Genomic DNA, 21713 nt, shown 5'->3' with positions numbered 1-21713 from the left:
TGGGCAGACTTTTGGTTACTTTAAGGAAAAGGTCATATCAGTTATTTGCAGCCTTTTTGCATGTAGCAGTTTGTAATCCCAGTTGGATCACTTTGAGTAGCTGTAGTTTTTCCCCAAAATATTCCATACTTTTTAGCTGCTAAATACATAGAAAGGTTTGCTGATATTTTGAGATAAGCAGTCAAAGGGAATTGGGGGGGGGGGAGTGTCTAAGCAGTGTCTACTTAATTCTTAATTCCATTTCCTACAGCCCCCAAAAGTGTGGATTATATCACAAAATTTTTAACAGAGGAAATCACATTTTATATGCAGAAAATAATATATTTGCACAGAAATGCCGTTTGCTGTGCAGAAAATATCTTCAAAATATGACAGTATCAGAAGGCACAAGAGACTTGTATAGTTTGTTAGAATCCCCAAATGTACTGTCTGTCTAGAAAAAGTGCCCTCAGCAATGTAGATTCATTCGACAAAAGATGGCTCTTTCACTGGGGAAATGAAACTAAGCTGCAACAGGCATATATTTCTAATTGCTCAAGTGTCACCATTTTCTTGTTTCCACCTTCTGCTCTTGAAAATTCATGCCAGCTGAGAATTGCTGTCCCTTTACTTTTTTTACCCATTTGTGGAAAAAAGTCCTTTTTGATCCATTTGTGGATCAAATCTTACTGCCTCTCAGCTTTCCATGGCTAAACAGGGATTTGAACCCTGGTCTCCCATTATTCTAGTCCAACACACTAACATCACTCTCATCCCAAGGTCTAAATTTACAAAGTCCAAACATACCATAAGTTAATTTTCTCTAAATCTAGAAATATACATACACATAGATTAGAAAATGAATACATTATACATACATACAAAACTGCTTTATAGGAATCATTTTGTAGTCATGAACAATTGACAAATACAAAACAAATTATGACAATTGCTAAAAAGTGTAAGAATGCATGAATCTTATAATTTTTTCTTCAAAATACAGAGAAGCAGGGGGTTGACCTCTCCCAGTTGCCTGCTTAGGTGTGCTCTAGAAAAATGTATTGATTCACCTTTTTACCTTCATAATTTCATTATAGTTTCTTAAACTGAACCTATAACATATGGAACAGTTATTATTTGAAGGCTCCTCTCCTGATCAATCACAAATACATCCCCATTTTGGAAAAAAAATTCCTATGAATACTTTTTTTCCCTTTAAATGATCCATCTGGATTATTTTCAATGGGGCTTGCTATTTGCCTTATGTAGGAGGGGGGGGGGTCCAGAGTCGATCCCCTGCATAAGACAAGGGTGCACTGTATTTACTCTTGTATTTCAAATGTCACTTAAAAAAATGTTTTCCCCCAATGGTGAGAGAGTGAGGATCTGGGAATTTCTCTCACTGTAATGTTTCAGGTATCATTTCCTTGATTGTGTTTCCTTATCATGAAGGAATAAGAATGAGTGGGGAAAGGTAATGGAAATGGGAACTGGAGGACTTTTACGAAAATGTTACCTCCACTCTAAAAGAAGCTTACTCTCACATCATAAAAAGTTCACCTGTGAGTTAATTTTCACCTCAACCTTAAATCTGCCCACAATATGTCTGGTTTTTCTAACGGGAAGTTATTATTTATTTAAAAATTCACAATAATTCATAGATAGGCTTCTAATTTTATCAGAGCCAGCCCATTGTAAGCAGCAATGATCAGTCTAAATATTTGAAGGAACATTTTTCCTTGCTAATATCTCTTCTACATTCTTATTTTATTTATTTCTCTCCATGATTATGGTTTTTCAGATAGTGACATCTCTTTCAAGTAGGAACATCATAAAGGATAATTCATGCAGAGATAAAAATTAACTTTCATGAGTGCAAAGTCACTGTTTTATCAATAAATGTTCTTTATCTAGCTTTATGTGGATTCAAGCTATTTAAAGATTTGTTACTTGCCAGTGTGTATAACTAGATTAACCAAAATTATGATGTACATAGAAAATGAGTTAATTACACAGTTTTTAAGAGATAACAAGAGCAGTAGCTGATTATTATATTTTACTTTTGTTCCTAGCAGAATTACTTCTGAATTAAACAGAGTTAAGGATTTTGGTGGAACTACAAATGTACGCCATGACTGTAATTACAGAAAAAACATGCAAAAGAGTTGTAGTTATTATAGAATGCTTTGGGTGGTGTAATGAAGAAGTAAAGATTTATTCCCTCAACTTACAAGAAATACAGTGACTCCTTAGCAATACATTCATTGGAGTAGTATTTTGTCATAGTCTGCTAAAGGACACTCAACGTGGAAGAAGAAAAAAACAGCCAGACTTTTGCATTCACTGGGCTTTATGTTTTTTTCAGAGTCAGTATGTGTACACTGAAGTCAATTTTCCCATGCATATACAAGAGTAGGTGACTCATGGAGGAAGGGGTTTATGGCAGATAAAGGGGAAACAGTGATTTGTCTGAGTATAAATAATGATACATAGTGTAGTGGTTCGACTAGGACTTTGGGAAACCAGGATTCAAATCCTATTAATCCATGGAAACTCAGTGGCTGACCTTGGGCAATTCACACTTACCCTCACCTTTAGAAGATGGCAATGGCAAACCACCTGTGAAGAAATTGTGCCAAGGAAACCTTATGATAAGGTAGTTATACGTTGGAATTGACTTGAAGGGACAACAAAGTAGTGATGCACCTCCCTTCCTCATTATTAGCTCCTCTAAAATAAAATTAGAGAATTCCTATGGGGCTAAATGCTTTGAGTCTTTTCAGCATTTCCTAAGGAAGCTTGGAAAAGATTAAATCCAGAATTACTGTAACTCTTCACTCTTCGACAGCCAATACATTTGGACAGCCTTTACAGTGTTCGGGGGGGGGGGGATAAGGGCAAGGAAGGCTTGCATGATATATTCAAGAGGAAGATTCAGAAGAGGACTCAGTCTTTGATTCCTGTGTACTGGGAGGAAAGATTGTACCAGAGTGTAGAAGTAGCATGTTAATTATAATGGTTGAAAATAACCCTATCATCTGATCATTCAGATGATTGGGAAAGATACTATGCATACTGGTGTCAACATATAGAGTTCTTCAGCATATGGAGAATCTTGTTCCTATCAGGTTCCTTCTTCAGTGGAGGTGTTTAGTGTAATAAACCAAACATACAGACACCCCTTTGCAACACATCCAAATGGAAGACCTCCAGGTGAGATCTGCTTTGGAATACTGTGTCCAGTTCTGGGCACCAAGAAGGTTACAAGCAAGTTGGAGCACATTCAGAGAAAAGCAGCCAATACAAAAAGGATGGAAAAAGAATCAAAGAAAAGACAGAATGGGAAAAGAAGGGTGGGATGCACAAAGCAAGGGCACAGTGAGGGAAAAAAGTGAATTACCCCATTCTTCCTAGGTTCACCTACTGTCTTTTTGGCTTTCTCCTCGTCCTCCCCTTTCTCCTGCCCTTTTGCTGAATTACACCATTGCCTTTCACTCATGCCAGAGATGTGTGAGACAGCTTTTTCTCAAGCTGTTTCTGAAAAGGTACTGACCGGAAGAACTGGAGGCAGTGAAAAAGTAAGGGTGGGGAAAGGATTGAGAAAGAAAATGGATGGCAGATCTGCCTGGTAGTTGTGATGAAGGAGGGAAGGGATGGGGAGTAGCAAAGCAGAGAAAGGAAGAGGAGAAAGAGAACAGGAGCTAAATGAATCTATTGGGCAATATAAAGGAGGGAAAGAGAATGAGATTGGGAAGGCAAGTGAAAAGTCTACATTTAGGCCACAAAAAGCAAATGCAAAAGTATAGGATGACGGATACTTGGTTTGGCAGTACTGCATGTGAAAAGGACTTTGGGATTATTCAGACTACCTTCTGCCCACTCCAACTCCACCCCGATGCAGGTGGCATCACAATGTTTTTGTGGCACAGCATTTAGACATGCTGACCGAAGAAATGGGGAAAAGCCGGCACCACAGTGGCAAGGGTGGCTTTTTGCCAGCTCCAAAAGGAGTGGCTTTCTGCTGCTTCTTTTGCAGCTGGCAAATTTCTGGATTGGACATGCAGCGTGTAATTGCTGCATTCCTGATCTGGTGCTGAAAGGGGCAGCAGCAAGCCGTTCCTTTGGGGCCATCTGTTTAGCTCCAAAGTTTCCAATCAAGAGAAGCAATAGTCCTGTTATATTCTGCACTGGCCAGGCCATTTAGTTTTGGGTACTTCATTTTAAGAAGAATATTAGACAAGTTGGAGTGAGTTCAAAGAAAGATAACAAGGATTATTAGCGATTTGGAGAACAAAATATATGATGAAAGTTGTTGCACATGTTTTGCCTTGTACAAAGAAAACAGAGCAGTGAAGTGACAATATTTAAACACCTCAAGAGCTGTTACAAAGAGGTTTGTTCTTTCCTGTCCCAGAGGGGAAGACCCTGTCTAAATAGTTTTAAGGGAAAGAGGAAGGTTTGGGTTGAACATTAGGAGGAGCTTCTTGACAGTAAGAGCTGTTTGATGATGAAACCAATTGCCTAGAGATGTGGTGGGTTCTCTTACTTTGGATGACATTTTAAAAATGCTGAACAAGTACTGGTTGGGGATGCTCTAGCTGGAGATTATGAACTGAACAAAGCTTTGGACTTGATGGCCCATGAGACCATCCAGCCCTATGATTCCATGCTACATGTTCTGCATCAGAAATCAGGTAGAAAGTAACTGGTTTTGGTAGCAGTTCCATACTTTTTTATAATGTACAGTTCTGCTCAAGATAGCCTGAGTGGTGTAGTAGTTTGGGTGTTAGATTGTAGGACCCTGGAGACCATAATTCAAATTCCTGCTCAACCATGGAAACTCACAGAATGACCTCAGGCAAGTCACAGCCTCAGCCTCAGGGGAAGGCCATAACAAAACATTGTCTGAACAAATCTGACCATGAAACCTCATGATAAATTCACTTTAGGGTTGCCATAAATCAGAAATGACTAGAAGGCACACAACAACAACAACATTGCTCTAAATCCTTGTGAGCATGGAACTGAACTGGAGCCTTGGAAACCTTCTGTGACCTAGAGATCTGCTTTCACACCCTTTTCTATTGCTGTCTAGAACAGCTGTGAGATAGAAGCCATTTGCTTTCCATTTTCAGCTTCTGCCAATGTGCCACATCCTTAACAGTGGGTTCACAGTGTTTAAAAACATGTCCATTAGTTTCCTAAATTATTTATCAAGCTTTTAGTACATCCATGAGGTGAGGATGGACAGAATTTGAAAGTAGAGTCTCCCTCATGACCCATCCATAGCTATGTTAGCACTGTATCCACTTTATTTCACAAAAGGTCATTCAGACTTGCTTTTGTCTTCCTATGAGCCTCCTATGAGTAACGTGGTGAACACACTGTAGTTTTTAAGTCAGTTGTAATCAACTTAACAAAAATTTTAGTTTTGGTTTTCATTCTATAAAAAGTAATGAAAATGTTTATCAGAGGGCTTTCAGAGAGTGTCAAGGTGAGTCATGGGGTAACACTTTACAACATTGCAGCCAACAAAAAGAAAGTAAGTAACAATTCCTCTTACTTTCTATCCACTTACCTCTTAAAATGCTATAGAGAAAAAGCAAATGTGAATGAAAATTCCCATAAATAAATGAATAAATAAAATATTTTTAACCTGCTGTTTGGCTACGTTGCACCCAGAAAGTAGTTTTTAAGGGGATATATGGTATTACAAAAAGTTGTTGGATTCAAGTCCTTGCCAATATAGCCAATACTGAGTATAGAGGGAGCTGCAATCCAAGAATATCTTGAAGGTCATACATTACCCATTCCTGCTGTAAAATTATTTTCAGCCAATCATGAAAATAAAATTATTTCAACCTTAAATAACTAGTACTTTCATTTATTTTTGCTTAGTCATAAGTAAATATGTTGTCTGTCTGTCTGCCTGCCTTTTTTGCCCCTGTCTTTTTTTACATCAGAGAAATGAACTATATTCAGTGTCACTTCCAAATTTGTTTCATATTGAATGAATGAATGAATGAATGAATCTTTATTTGTTCCCATGATCACAGCGGTTTACAACAGTAATAAAAACAGACCGAAATTACAAAATCCAATAAAAAGAAATCCCCCCCACATTAAACAATACAGTACAGCAGTAAAAATATCCATCATTCAATCCCAGTTAAAAACAGTTAAAAACCAAAGCACCAATTACATCCAATACAATACAGCAACACAAGGGAAGAAGAATGGAATTAGGGAACATGGGGGAAAGCTAGACGAAAGAGGTGAGTCTTTAGATTTTTCCTGAAAGACTCCAGGGAGGGGGCTGAGCGGAGCTCGTCAGGCAGAGAGTTCCAGGTCTGCGGGGCCGAAGCAGAAAAAGCCCTATGTGCAGACACCACATATCTCGTATCAGGGACTCTCAAAAGTTGTTTCCCGCCCGACCTGAGAGTGCGGGGCGGATTCTATGGAGAGAGGCGGTCCTCCAAGTACCCTGGGCCCAAGCCATTTAGGGCTTTATAGGTAAAAATCAACACCTTGTATTGCGCCCGGAAGTGAATTGGCAGCCAATGAAGATCTTTCAATACCGGTGTTATATGGCTGGCTCTGGAGTTGCCAGTGACCAGCCTAGCTGCCATATTCTGGACCAATTGTAGCTTCCGAGTTTGGTACAAGGCTTGCCCCATGTAGAGTGCATTACAGAAGTCGAGTTGAGAGGTTACCAGTGCATGTACCACTCTTTCAAGGTCCCCCCCGGCCCAGGAAGGGTCGCAGCTGGCGTATCAGCCGAAGCTGATAACAGGCACTTCTAACTGTCGCATCCACCTGAGAAGTCAGGTGAAGCAACGAGTCCAGAAGCACAACCAGACTGTGAACTGTGTCTTTCACAGGGAGCATGACCCCATTTAGGATAGGTGGAAAAATTTCCATCCCCGGACCAGGGGAACCTATCACAAGTACTTCTGTTTTCTCTGGATTCAGGCTGAGTCTATTTTCCCTCATCCAGCCCATTACCGACTCCAGACAGGCATTGAGCGGAGAGATGCCATCCCTAGTCATTGCATCAGTCGGAGACACAGAAAAGACTATTTGGGTGTCATCAGCGTACTGATAACACCGCGCCCCGTGTCTCCGGATGATCTCTCCCAGCGGATTCATGTAAATGTTAAATAGCAGAGGGGACAAGATCGCTCCCTGAGGGACGGCCCTCTTATTGGAGCGACAGTCCCCCAGCTCCACCATCTGGAATCTACTCAAGAGGTAGGAACGGAACCACTGCAGATCAGTGCCCCCGATGCCCAACTCCCCCAGGCGATCCAGAAGGATACCATGGTCGATGGTATCGAAGGCCGCTGAGATGTCCAAAAGCACTAACAGGGACACGCTACCCCTGTCCATGCCCAGACAGAGATCATAGACTAAGGTGACCATGGCAGTCTCAACCCCATAGCCCGCCCAGAAGCCGGTTTGAAATGGGTCTAGAAAATCCGTATCCTCCAAGATCCCCTGCAGCTGGGAGGCAACCGTTCTCTCGATCACCTTTCCTAGAAATGGCAGCAGTGAAACAGGCCAATAATTATTTTGAATTAGGGGGTCAAGGGAGGGCTTTTTAAATAGAGGTTTTTTCAATGGCTGTTTTTAGACTGGATGGAAATCGGCCCTCCCTGAGAGATGAATTGACAATTTGGCGCAACATCTCTGTTACCGCCGTTCCCCCTAGAACTGCCAGCCATGAAGGACAGGGATCGAGAGAGCACGTCGTCTTCCTAACGCTACTGAGGATCTTGTCCACATCCTCGGTACTAACAGACTCAAAATGATCCAGTACAACTGAGTCCACGGAAGCTCTGGACGCCTCTACTCTCGATTCTGAACAAATAACAGCGTCAAGATCAGCCCTTATCCGAGAGATTTTATCCGCGAAGAAGTTATTAAATTCGTCACAGCAGGCTTTCGATGACTCCAGTATTGGGTTCAGAGGGGGAGCCAATTGAGTAAGCTCTCTCACAACCCTGAACAGCTCTGCCGGACGCGACTCCGCGGACGCAATACGTGCAACATAGAACGAGTTTTTAGCTGCATCTATTGCCACTCCGTAGGCCTCCAAATGAGACTCTAGGAGTGTCTTGTCAGATAAGCACTGATGTCTCCGCCATTTGCACTCTAGTCGTTGCGCAGCCCACTTCGTTGCCCTGAGATCTTCCGTATACCAGGGCTTTTTATTGGAAACAGGCCGGAAAGGACACTTGGGAGCGATACTGTGTATAGCCCTGGAGAGATCAGTGTCCCAGATGTTAGTCAGGGCATCAACAGAATCGCCATCAGTTCCAACCAAATAGCCCTCTAGGGCTTCCTGGAACCTTTTGGGTTCCATCAGCCTTCAAGGGTGGACCATCCTAATAGGTCCGCCACCCCCGGGGGGGATCTGGGTAGTAGCCTTGATACTAGCCTCGACCAGGAAATGATCTGTCCATGACAGGGCAGAGATATTCGTTACCTCTGCCCACGGAGACTCCATGTCCATGCAGAAGACAACATCGAGTGTATTACCAGCACAATGCGTGGGCCCTGAGACCAATTGGGACAGGCCCATGGCAGTCATGGTAGTCATGAACTCCCGAGCCGCACCAGTTGGAGCATGACTAGCCTCGAAGGGGATGTTGAGGTCCCCCAGGACAAGAAGCCTGGGGGACTCCAGCACCAGCTCTGAGACCAGCTGTGTCAGCTCGGCCAGGGAGTCTGTTAGCGCATGGGGTGGCCATATTAATGTCAGAAAGAGTGCAAGAGCATTCATCTCATTTGGATTTGGATGTTATCCTACATGGCATTGCCATTATGCCAAATCAAAGTGAGTTTGATACTCATTGCCTTCCATCTCAAGTGTCTTTGGTAAGCTGTTATGTAACCAAATCCACATGGGCATGTTAATTTGTCCTGAAACCACGTAAAATGCTTTCTGTCCTCACTCTAGGGGTGTGAGGTAGGGATTGCAGGAGGAGATAGCTGTTGCTATTTTGAGGAACACCACTGTTGCTGCCAATATATCTGTGCTTGCAGGATGCAAGTTACATGTTCCCCCATACACAATGCTAAAAGGAAGATTTGTGTTCATTCTTAGCTAACATGTAGCCAGTCCCATGAGGTCTGGCTATTATTCTGAATATACATTTGAAAATCCCCAAAAATCCCTTAAAGTGTTCAACTGTTCTGATCTGCATAATGGTTGAAAAGCACACCACAAACCCCAACCACTCAAAAGCATTGCATTGTCCTCACATGCCTTTTCTACCATACTGTAGGATTTTAGATCAGCCTAGGACAGAAATCTCTTCTCTTAATTTTTGTTATATAGCATTACCCATAATGCATATGGGTAATGCTATATAAATTAAACACCACAACCAACAGTACTCTGATGCTAACAATCGATAGAAAACCTGTTTATGTTGTAGCTGTACCATAATTAAGAGCCACTTAATTCAATTGGATTTACTCCCAAGCACATATATGTAGCAATGGTTGGCAACCTGTGCCCTTCCCCATGTTGTTGGGACTGTCATTCCAATCATCTTTCACTATTGAATATTTTGACAATCATTGATGAGGGATGTGGACCAATAACAGGAATCCTCACATGTTTAGGACTGCAATTGCAAGTAGTAACCCATGAAGCTACGTGAAGCTGGTTAATTACTATTGTCCATTTCAGTTGCTTTTTAGGAGTTATTAACATTTCCTTTAACTGACAAAATGCAACCAAACTTACATCCCACATCTGGTGATTTAACAGGTTCCCAGAATCTCACTTATAATATTTGGTTAGTGAATTATTAATGAGCAGGAACTGTTTTGACTTGGGACAGATGAGCTTGTAAACACTGATCTTCCCAAATAAAGAGCGCAGGTAGTGACTTCATTAAAGCAAGTCTAAGAGGGCAGCTGTGTGAACAAAGAACAGAAGGCTCTTGCTATATTTCATCCAGCTACTGCTTGACAAACCATTTTTCTTTCTCTGCCTGCACAGGTCTAATTCATTAAAAAGGCAATGCATGCTTAAATACAGTGTGATTAAGTCTAGGCTAAACATACTTGGATAACATTTTGCCATATACTGTGGACTATCTCAAACATTATGGAACTCCTAAGGCAGTGCTTACTAAGAAAGGAGCAGCACCCAGTAAAATCGAATGAACAGTTGAATCCAGTACCTAATTTTTCATAAATAAGAAGTGCTGTGACTTGAACCAGGATTGATCTGTGGTAGGGAACAATCCTAGAAAACTGAACCTTTTTTTCCACAGCTCAACAATAAGGAAGGAAAGAATATGAAAAAGTTACTCTTTTTGAAATTATATGCTGCATCTACATGGCAGAATTAGTGCCGTTTGAGACTTCTTTAACTGCCATGGTTCAACACTATAGAATTCAGGGATTTGTAGTTTTGTCAAATATTTTGTCTGCTCTGCCGGAGAGCTCTAGTGTCACAATAAACTACAAATAACAGGAGTCTATAGGATGGAGCCATGACAATTAAAATAGTTCTGCAGTGTGGCAGTAGTGGTAGCTTCCAGAATCTCACAGGCTATTGCCACACTGTCACACTTGAAGGAGACTGGATCGAAACCAAATTGGATCCAGGTTTTTGGAAGGTGAATCATTTGGGAACTTGCACCATCCCGAGCTTAAAAAAGTTACTTTGAGGGGCTATAACTTCCACAATCCTCCAGACAACATGTCCAGCAAGGGGTGCATCCACATTGCAGAAATAAAGCAGTTTGACACCACTTTAACTGTCATGGGTCCATCCAGCTGAAATCTGAGATTTATAGTTTGATATGATATTCAGTCTGATTTGCCAGAGAGCTCTTGGGCCTCACCAGACTACAAAGCCCATGATTCTACAAGATGGAGCCATGATAGTTAAAGTAGTTTAACTTCTTTACTTCTGAAGCATGGATACACCCCTAGCTGGGCATGTTATCTGGAGGACTGTGGAAGTTATAGCCCCTCAAATTTTCTAAGCTCTTTTGGATGGTGTAAATTCCCAAATGATTCATCATTCAAAAATCTGGAGCAAATCTGATTTCGATCCACCCTCCTTAAAGTGTTGGATATTATGGTGAACTTTTTATCTTACTATCACAATTCAGTGAACACAATACAAGTTGAAATCCAAGGTTGGGTAAGACCACCTTGTTTCTCAGTTGCTTTCACTGACACAAAAGCCAGTGTGAAAATGCCATTTAGGAACCAAGAGTCATGTTGCCAATTTTAAACTGGCTATGAAGTAGCAGGAGGGAGTCTCTTAGATCTCTTTGTCTCCTGTATAAGTCAAATTCTCTGACATACATACAGGCATGCTGTTTTCATTGTTTTTACTGATGGGCTTTGCCTTTGTTCACAGAAACCTGAGAATAAAAACAGTATTTGCAATTTACAATTTCTCCTAGGGAAGCCGTTTTACTGCTTCCTTTTCTTTTTCTTTAAGCACATCATTTGTTCCTTTCTGCACCTATTACATAAAGTGTAACCAATAGGACTTTTTCATGCTGTAATGTTTTGTGTCATTTTCTTATGTGCATTAGTCTTCTGCTCTTTGATGCCTCAAGCAGAGAGAGACAGAGTGGGAAACAACAGTGTGTTATCTCAGCACATGGATTCCAGATGTCACTCAAGGGAAAAATGCAGACCTGTCAAATCTGTTAGAGTTTTTCCAGTAGCAGACATCTGCCCTCTCCCTGGGTAACCTCCATCTCCTGAATGCCACCCACCACATTCTTTCTCCATTAATACCTCAAGGGTTTTACATGGGTGGTTTTGGCATTTCCTGTGGCAAATTCTATATATGAAATTAATGGGACCAGACAGAGGAGGGGGGCAATCTTCCTGTATAAAAGAAAAAGAGGACCACCCCAGAGAAAGTCATGAAATGAAAACCACACAGAGAGAATTTGTCTATAACTTTAGAGTAGCCATGGAAACTATATTGCTCTCCAGCTGTTGTGGCCGTTCAGGAACCCTAGGCAGCATAGTCAATGGCAAGGAATGCTGGAAGGCTACATGATTCCCATGCCAGTTCTAGAGGGGGGGAATCAAGATACATAGAACTCCCCTCTTTTAGAACAGGGGCAGAAATCTTGTGGCATTCCATACTTTGTTGGATTGTAACTTCCAGTCTTCCTTCTTATTGGCTAAGTTGACTAGTCCCATTGGGAATTGCAGTCCATTAATGTGTGGAGGGCCACATGATTCCTATCCCTGAATGAAATTTTGGCTAAGGTGCTCTTATGACTAGATTCTCAATATGCTTGCTACCTTTGTGGAAAGCAAGCAGCCTACTGGACATTTTAACTTAGAAGACTGGGGAAGTCAGGAGGACATGAGAAAAGTATATATAATATTATGTATGGTGTAAAGAAAGAGAAAAATAAGTTGTTCTCCCTCTCTTGTAATACTACAAAACACGGGCAATAATGTCACTGAATGGTGTGCGATTGGGGACTTACAGAAGGACAGTCCTATGACTGAAATCAAATTAAATACTCTGAATAAATGAAATAATGTAGTTCATACTGTGTGCAATTCAGCTGTGCCAGTTTAGATGCAGTGAGGATTGTCAAACTATGTATCTTTAAAAAGAGACAGAAAAAGTGATGGAGAATAAAATTTATCAATGGCTATGACAAATTCATGTTGGATTTGATGATCAAAAGTAATAATCACCCCTCATGGCTCCTTCTGCCATGTTAAAGTTAGGCCTGTTTACCCATGTTGTAGCCATGTTGGGGGCTTGGGGTAAGGGGAGGGAGGTAAGCAGCTGCTGGGAATTATGGTGTGGTAACCAAGATCATATAGTGCTTGGCTTTTCATAGGAATGGAATGTGAAGGGAGGGAGAAGGTGAATCTACAGAGGGGACTGAAAAGAGACTTACCTAGTTAACTCAAATCTGGCAAAGGATGGGTTACTGTGCTGATATTTTCAATAAAATCTTTCTGGTTTACTCTATGAAGGTATTCACTGAGCTGGACTGCATCCACATGACAAAAATAATGACACTGCTTTAACTGCTGTGGAATCCTGGGATTTGTAGTTTGTTGTGGCAACAGAGCTCCCTGAGAGAGAATATCTCACAAAACTACAAATCCCAGAATTCCATAGCATTGATCCATGGCAGTTATAGTGGTGTCAAATTGCATTATTACTGTAGTGCAGATGTAGCCTTAGGCAGAGGCAGGGCATTACACTCATAAAGACCATATGGTAACTCAAGGGAAAGGCATCCTATCTTACACTTATACCTGAAACCACCAGTAGCTGGAAAACATGAATGTAAGAGTCTTGTGTGCTGATGTGCTGTTTGTGAGCTTGCAGAATCATCTGGTTGGTTAACAAAGGAATAGAATACTGAACTGGATAGACCTTTGGTGTGTCATCATGTGTGGTTTCCTCCTGTGGAAGGGGAACATTAATACCCCCCCCCCCAGATTACAACAATGGTTGCTGTTCACACATGAACCAGTTCTTCTTCTTCCAGATTCTTATACCATGACTCTTCCTTTGCTCAGGGTCAAGCAGAATGTTGAAGAAAGTAGGACATAAGCCAAAGGAAAGGACAAAATCCTGCAGAATCTGCCCATCCTGTTTGAGAGTAACTTCAAAAACTGCCATCCTTTTCTTGGTAGATATAAATTATAGGTTATCCTCTGTCTAGGTCATGATTTATGTATTTCCCTCTTTACTAGGTGTCATTCTGCTTGATCATCCAATACAAACCCTTCTCTGGCTTTCACAGAAAATCTCTTCTTCCTCTACATGTGTGACAGAGATGAAAGTCTTAGCACAGATCATTTCTATGAAGAAAACACTGTGAGCTGTCCTGAGAACCACTTTAAAAATGTATCCCATTTTTCAAATTTGTGAATATAATGCAATTATTTGTTGTCTTGAATGAAAACATAAATTCAATTTTTCATGAGGAAATTAATAACAGAGTTCCCCAAGAGCATTCATTACATTTCCAAGTGAATTACTCAGATTTTGATGCTGGCTGTATGGGAGTGCTGGATATATAGCCTTGTCTATAGTTGTGATCCAAGCAATGGCATTTTAATTTCCCAACATCAGTTTGTCAATACGTCCCAGACCTGTAAATTCCATCCTATTTTAGCCCTGGGTTTAACATCAGTAATCTGTCTTACTTGAGGAGTTTATACTTATAGCGTGCCTTATTACTAAGACCCATGAGGAGTAACAACCCTGACAAAATACAATACATGCACGAAGAATATGAAATGTCATCTATCATACAAAGATACATAAATATGACTATTAGAGTTCATAGTGGAACTTATGCCTGCCCTGGGAAATAGGCTAAAATTGCAACTTATTATTCTTCTATAATATTGTAGCACTTTCTTATAGAACCACATTTTATTGATGACTTAAAAATTGCCATTTTCAGGAACTTTTCCAAGACAGAACAAGACAAGGGCACAGTACTAAGGACATGAAACAGTGCCACTTGTTGGATGGCGGTATTGCTTTGTTAATCCTTACAGTCTGTTTCACTTCTGATATTGCTTAGATGATACAGACTATAATTCAGCAAAGCCAGTCTGGAAACAATGTGAGGCAGTGGAGTGCCATTTAAGGAGAGGGCATAGGTTCATATTCCTCATACACATGTTTCATGGTATTCATAATTATTCAGAAACACTCATATATTGGTAAGGATCATATCCAAGCAGAAACCCAAGCTATTTTTAGATTAAAAATCGTCTGAATTTAGAGTTTTATCTGTGAAATAAGATCAAAAGGATGCATTTCATATTTGACCTTTATTTTAAAAATATTCAAAAATCATGTGTATTTATTCTGACATTCCTGAGATTCTCCCTGGCAGCTTGTTAGTAATGTACATAGATGTAACTCTAATTTATGCCAGCATATGTCTGGTTTGTTGTTGTTGTAATTTTCTAGCAACCTCACACAATGACCAAACTATCCCCCCCCCACACACACCTTTTATCTTCCGCATTTCCCCAAGCATAGCCATTTAGTGATGAGCAAAGATCAGAAGGATGGCATGGAGAACAGCAAGGACTTCATCTGGGACTTCTTAACAAATTATTTTAGTTACTTTTGAAAAATTGGAAAAAGTAATTTTTCAAAAATGGCAACTAAATTATTAACCTGTTACTTTTATGGGTCACAAAACTATGCCAGCCATAAACTACTGTTTTAAGCAACTTTTCTGGCTCTAGACCAAACACTCCCCTTTCCCCCTTACAAGTATTACAACAGTGTGACCATGGTAGTAGAAATCACCATGGTAATAAGGAAATTTTCAGAGCCTTTCCCTGTGGACTTCCTTCTGCTACCCTCCTCAAGAAATTAGGATTTCTCCCATAACCATCCAAACTGTACAGAAAATATAAAATATCATACCATTCACAACACTCTTCAAATTTGTTCCTCCCCCCATGTGTCACTAAAATTTTACATCCAGTTTATGTTTTACTTTGCTGGCAATAAACTTCTTCCTTTGAAGAAATCTAAACATCACATCTATGTGTCAAGTAATGTTACATCTCAAAATTGTGAAAACCCCAAAGGACTCAGTGTTTATGGAAGTGCTATAATACTGTGATACTTATGATTTTTGCATAAGAACAAGAGAGTATGCCAGTCAAAAACTTAACAGCAGCAAAGGAACTGTGCTTGGCTTTGGAAGGAAATAAGTAATGAGATTACTGAGGTGGAGGTTCACTTTACGCACCCAATTTTTTGCACTTACATGCAGCACAAAATGGACCCCTGCCTGGCTAATGAATATTGTCCAGAGCTAGAAGGTGATTCTCTGTCACACACACTTGTACTAAGGATCACCCAGAGCCTGGAAGTACTCTTTCCAGTGCCTATTTATTTATTTAGGTATTTATATCCCGCCCTTCAGCCCTTATGGCTCTCAGGGCGGCTTACATTTATTATTTTTTAACCAGACAGTTCCCTGCCCGCAGGCTTACAATCTAAAAGACACGACACAAAAGGAGAAGGGAATGGTGGGGGGGGGGGAGGGGATCAGGTCCAGCATTCTTCTCTCCCTCTGAGGCCTGGACCAAGGCAGATGGACCAGAGGGAGGACTCTGCTTCTTCCAGGCAGGCCTGGTGGAGCTAGCCTGCCTCTCTCCCCTTCAAGATGGTGGCTGAAGGGAGGGCTAGTCTTCTTCCAGGCAAGGCAGTTGGAAGTGCCTATGTTACATTATGGTTGTAATGTCACTCTTTTTGTAGTATTACTAAAACGTCTACATAGATGGGCAACATAGGGCTGATGAGATAGGACAATGAATGAACCATGAGAAGGGATATTCAAATGCAAGCAGAGATAACTAAATGCCTTGTGAATGTGGTAGCAAGAGATGAGGAGATGCTCCTTATAGTACAGTGGTACCCCAGGTTACGAAATTAATTCGTTCCGCGGCGCCCTTCGTAACCCGAAAGATTTCGCAACCCGAAAAAGCCATAGCCGCTAGAGCTGGAAGCCGCGATTTCGTGCGAAAAAGCGCCGAAAAGCACCAAAAAATTTTTTCGTAAGCCGAAAAAAAAATTGTAACCCGGAACAGTTTTTTCCTATGGAATTTTTTCGTATCCCGGAAATTTCGTAACGCGGTACTTTCGTATCCCGGGGTACCACTGTACACTCAAAGCAATATTTCAACTCAAAATCCACTATGGAATGGTTCTCCTTATGCCCTATGCTTAGATAGAAGGCATGTCTTAGTTAGATTTGTTTGCTTCCTACTCTGACTCTCTGTCTGCCCATCTCTGCCAACTGTTGTTCTTGACACACACACACACACGCACGCACGCACGCACGCACGCACGCACACACACACACACACACATTAATATAGTACTGCAGCTCTGAATCTTTGAGATATCTTTGGGGGCTTCACTTCCATCTAGTGAAGAGACTATGGAGATTATTGCACTGGCTTTTTATTCCCATGCTAGGTGTGGGATGTGAGTGCACAGGGACGGATTCTATTACCCATCTCCATATCCGGACAGTACTTTTCCCGTACCTGATCTGGGCTTCTCCCGGACCTTTTAAAGAGCATGAAAATCCTGTTCATTAAAAGATCTTGGAGAAGCCTGGATTGGGTATGGGATGAGTACTGCCCGGGGATGGGGCTATGCGGTAGAATCCCTCCTTGTATTTTATATTCCAAGCCTAGCGATAATCTCCTATGTTTGTCTGAAAGGGGTATCTTTAATTTACTACCTGCTACTCTACCTATTTGTCCACCTCTGTGGAAACTACTGCCTGCTTCCCCAGTATGCCATATTTCAGAGCTAGGGTTGCCAGTTTAGGATCATCCAAGGCCCTCTGGGCCAAAATCTGTCATCTAGGGATGGCCACTAGTGATATGATTAAGCATTATCCATTATGTCCCAACTTGAGATGTTCATCTCATAGAAACACACACAAATGACACACACACACACACACAGAAAACCTATTTTCCTCTTTGGAAATTAAGACAGAAATCTTAGTAAAATAACTTCCCAGATCAAAATAAAATGATGGGGTTATTTCTTCTCACTTACTTTGGGAAATGGGATTGGAAATATGTCTGCCTACTTCCAGCCAAACATTGGATGCAGTGCAGAGCAGAGGGGGAATCTGGCACCACAATGACTGGGAAAAGGGAAGACTAAGTTAATTAAGTAAATCCATGAGCTAGCAGACCATCTTTGCATGCTCTATTTCTACTAGCTGAGGTGGACACAACTCTTTCTTCTTGTCTGAAGCCAAGTCCATCAAAACTGGAGCATCTCCTGCATGGAGAGGACCCATGAAAACAGGAGACCCATGTCCAGGTCCTGAGATCTGCCATAAAGATCTGTTGTTAACTGCCATAAAGTCAGCTTCAATTTATAGCAACCCTATGAATGAGAGACTTCCAACACACCTTGCCATCAACACCTCTGCTCTGGGCTGTGGCTTCCTTGATTGAGTCTATCCACATGTAGTGTACCTTTTACCTTGTCAAGCATTATTGTCTTTTCTAGCGTGTCATGTCATGTCTTCTTATGATATGTTCAAATAATGGCAGCTTTTACAGTTTAATGACAGAGATTAGGAAGAGTTCATGCTTGATTTGCTTTACAGCAGTTCCGCTCCTACCTGGATCAGGGACGAAGCCACGGGGGAGGGCATGGGGTCTGGACCCCCCCTCCCATTAGATACAATGAATGGTGTGTGCTGCTGCGCCCAAGCCCCATTATAATGGTGGGACTGAGTCTGGACCCCCCCCCCCTTCCCAAAATCCTGGCTATGTCCCTGCCTGGATGACCAGTTCTAGAGAGTAACAATGGGAGATTCCTGTTCAGCTATTCAGCTATTTAGTTCTCAGTTGTCACAGGGTTCCATCTTATCCCTCATGCTGTTCAATATCTACATGAAGCTACTGTTGGAGGTCAAAAGGGTGTTTCAACTGGGATGTCATCAGTATGCTCAGTGATGACATTGGAGCCCTGGTGGCTCAGTGGTTAAATGCCTGTACTGCAGCCATTCACACACAAACCACAAAGTTGTGAGTTCAGTACCAGCCAAGGGCTCCAGGTCAACTCAGCCTGGCATTCTTCCTTAGGTCACTAAAGTGAGTACCCAGCTTGTTGGGAGCAATTAGCTTACACTTTGTAAACTGCTTAGTACATCAGTATGCAGTACAGAAATGTACTTGCTATTTCTATTTCTCCTTGTCATTGGACTCAGCTGAGGCTGTACAAGTGCTAGACTAGTACTTGGATGCTGTAGTAGGCTGGATGAAATCCAATGAAGTGAGTTCAATAAGACAGTAACTTTGTGTACTGGTTGTTCTTAAGTTCAGGAACTAGGTAAGCAGCCTGTTCTGGATGAAGTTGCACTCCACCTGAAGGACCAGGTACATAGCTTAGGAGTGCTCTTTGATTCATCCCTGTTACTGGAGGCTCAAGTAGACTCCATGGCTTGGACTGCTTGGCACCAGCTTTGACTGGTGTGCCAGCTATGGCCTTTCTTGGACAGAGGTAATTTAGCCACAGTAGCCCATCTGTTGGTAACCTTCTGATTAGGGTACTTTAATGTGTTTTACAAAAGCCTGCCCTTGAAGAAGACTCAGAAGCTGCAGGTAGTGCAAAATGCAGCAGCTCAACTCCTGAGTAGAATATCGTATAGAAAACATGTAATACCAGCTTTAAAAGAACTGCACTGGCTGCCAATATGTTTCTGGCCTCAATTCAAGGTACTTGTGATTACATTCAAAGTTCTAAACAGCTTGCAACCTTGATACTTGAAGTCCCATATGGACCTACCCAACAATTAAGATCTGCTGGCTGGGAGGGCTCCTTTATTCCCCATCAGTAAGGTCAATAAACTGTGTTGGGACATGGGATAGGACCTCCTCAGCCTTGGCAACCCAACTGTAGAATACTCTCTCTCTTTCTCTCTCTCTCTCTGCATGTCTGATTCTAAAATGCTATATACCAATATCACACTGTGTAAGATTTTCTAGCAATAGTTTTTTAAAAAAAATGGTAAGAAAAGAAAGAAGTAAAGTTGGTGGAAATGAGAGATAAAGAAAATATATCATCCCTTTTCATAACTACTTTGTTGTCAGGTTGCAACTCTTGCAGTTTTATGAGAACTCACCGGTTTCATTTCATGTGCAGCCTATAAATGATGATTAATTTATCCATTTGGTGTACAACTTCAAGAAAACAAACCACTGAGTTAATCTGCTCATTCTCTATTGGTTCAGGTAATATTACATTCTGAATTTTCCTACTAGAGATTATATACTTTCATCTCATGTCTTTCCATTAATACTGAATGCTGGAGAAAAATGCAAAAGTGTTCTGTTCTCATCTATTATGGCTTCATTTTTGTTAATAAGAAAATTTTGAATCAGCTTCCTCCTTCTTTAAAATATAACCTTTTTAGCTTTTCTTTTGACACTTTAACAAATGATCTTAAGAGAGTGCTGAAGGTAACTGATTTTTTTTTTACACTTCCTTTGCAACCCTCTAGCTGATGCATGGTCATTTATTCCTATATCTGTCATCATTTAAGTCACCCAGGACTAATTCTGATGAAGCGTCTTCAGCCAGGGCACAGGGCTAATACTTCTTGGAGAAAAATGTTATGAAAAGGAATTTGCAAAGAAGATGAAGTAGATTAAATGATTATAAGGAAGGCAACTTCTAAGGTGCAAGGGATTTTCAGTAAGCTCTGAGCATGAAGTTTATTTTATTTTATTTTTCATTTCATTTCATTTTAAATGATACTGCTAGCTATGTATGCTTCTGCAATATACATTATGTCCCTGGGCCAGAATGAAAAGGGCTGATATAAAAAAGTGTGAAAGAAGATGTTTCACAAGGAAAAATGATTCAGAAAACCTGAGAATAGAGGGAGCTGATTTGATCATCGGTATAATAAAAGGAGTCTCAATTTTTATTTATCAGTAATTCACACCTCCTGCACACATTGTTTTCATAAAATGTATTGTGGCAATATTAAAACCAGCAGCAAATAAAAGTCAAAATCAAAATCTAAAACCACAGCAGAATGCACACATCGACTTAACTTCTGCATTATCTGACATAATATAAATTCTGGCAGATGGAACTAAACCTTGTCTCCTCTCCCTGTGTGAAGATTTCACCGGTCTCCCATAGCCCCATTCCACAGCCATTGCATGGCTTGAGAAAGGTGATGGATAGACATGTTGCACCCAGCTATGTTCCTGTAGCTGATCCCATGAGAATGATGTCATCCTCTGGAACCTGTAGAGGACTCTTGGGAGGTCTTGGAAGATGTCATTGTCATGGTGTGTCCAGCCATAGGAATACAGCTGGGATGCAGTGTGGCTGTCCCTTACTCGCACCAGCCCCTTGATGATTGGTGACAAGGAGACTGATCAGGAGGTTAACAATAGAATTTTTCACCAAGTTTCTTCTTGAAGGTATCAATGAGTAATTTCAGCAATTTTCTTCCCCTGGGCGAAAGTCTTCATAAACCACACAGTTTTTGAAGGTTATTTGCAAATTGGGATTCATTCCACATGCAATTTGCATGATGATGTTTTGCACAGAAGACAGCATTTTCTGCATGGAAAACAGCATGGCAAATAATGTTTCAATGCTGAAATATTTATCTCTGTGCAGAAAATGCTGTTTTTTCTGTAAAACAATCATGTGCAAATTTTATACAGCATAATTACAGCATTTTCTGCACAAGAATTAATATTTTTGTGTTGGGACATTAATTTCAAGACAGAAAATCTGACATGCCCCATCCCAGATTTGTCCCCTTTCACTTGATGCCCCTTACTCCTGGAATCTTCTTCCCCCATGAACAGAGGTCATCACTTCTTTGACCACTTTTAAATCTGAGTTAAAGACCACCCTGTTCAGGGAAGTGTTTCCATGCATTGTGTGATTATTTAGTTGTTATTTGATTATATTGTGGATGTTGATGTTTTGTTGCCTGCTTTTTAACTAATTCTATTTTATATTATTGCCTATTGATTATATGTATTTTGTAGATTGTACACCATTAGTAGGTTTTATATTTTTATTGATTTGATTATTTGTATGTAAAGCGCTGTGTACATTTACAGCGTTATAGAAATAAATATTATTATTATTATTATTATTATTATTATTATTATTATTATTATTATTATTATTATAT

The 21713-nt window shown here is 40.8% G+C and overlaps 1 protein-coding gene across 3 annotated transcripts in view; it reads right to left on the bottom strand.

Annotated features, from left to right (window-relative positions):
- NDST4 (N-deacetylase and N-sulfotransferase 4) overlaps window positions 1–21713 on the bottom strand; it is a 203099-nt gene that overhangs the window by 22073 nt on the left and 159313 nt on the right. The gene's annotated exons all lie outside the window — the stretch shown is intronic.

The sequence above is a fragment of the Sceloporus undulatus genome, chromosome 5 (genome assembly GCF_019175285.1).
Source record: "Sceloporus undulatus isolate JIND9_A2432 ecotype Alabama chromosome 5, SceUnd_v1.1, whole genome shotgun sequence".
NCBI classification, from domain to species: Eukaryota; Metazoa; Chordata; class Lepidosauria; order Squamata; family Phrynosomatidae; genus Sceloporus; species Sceloporus undulatus.
This window is presented reverse-complemented; position numbering and strand designations above follow the sequence as displayed.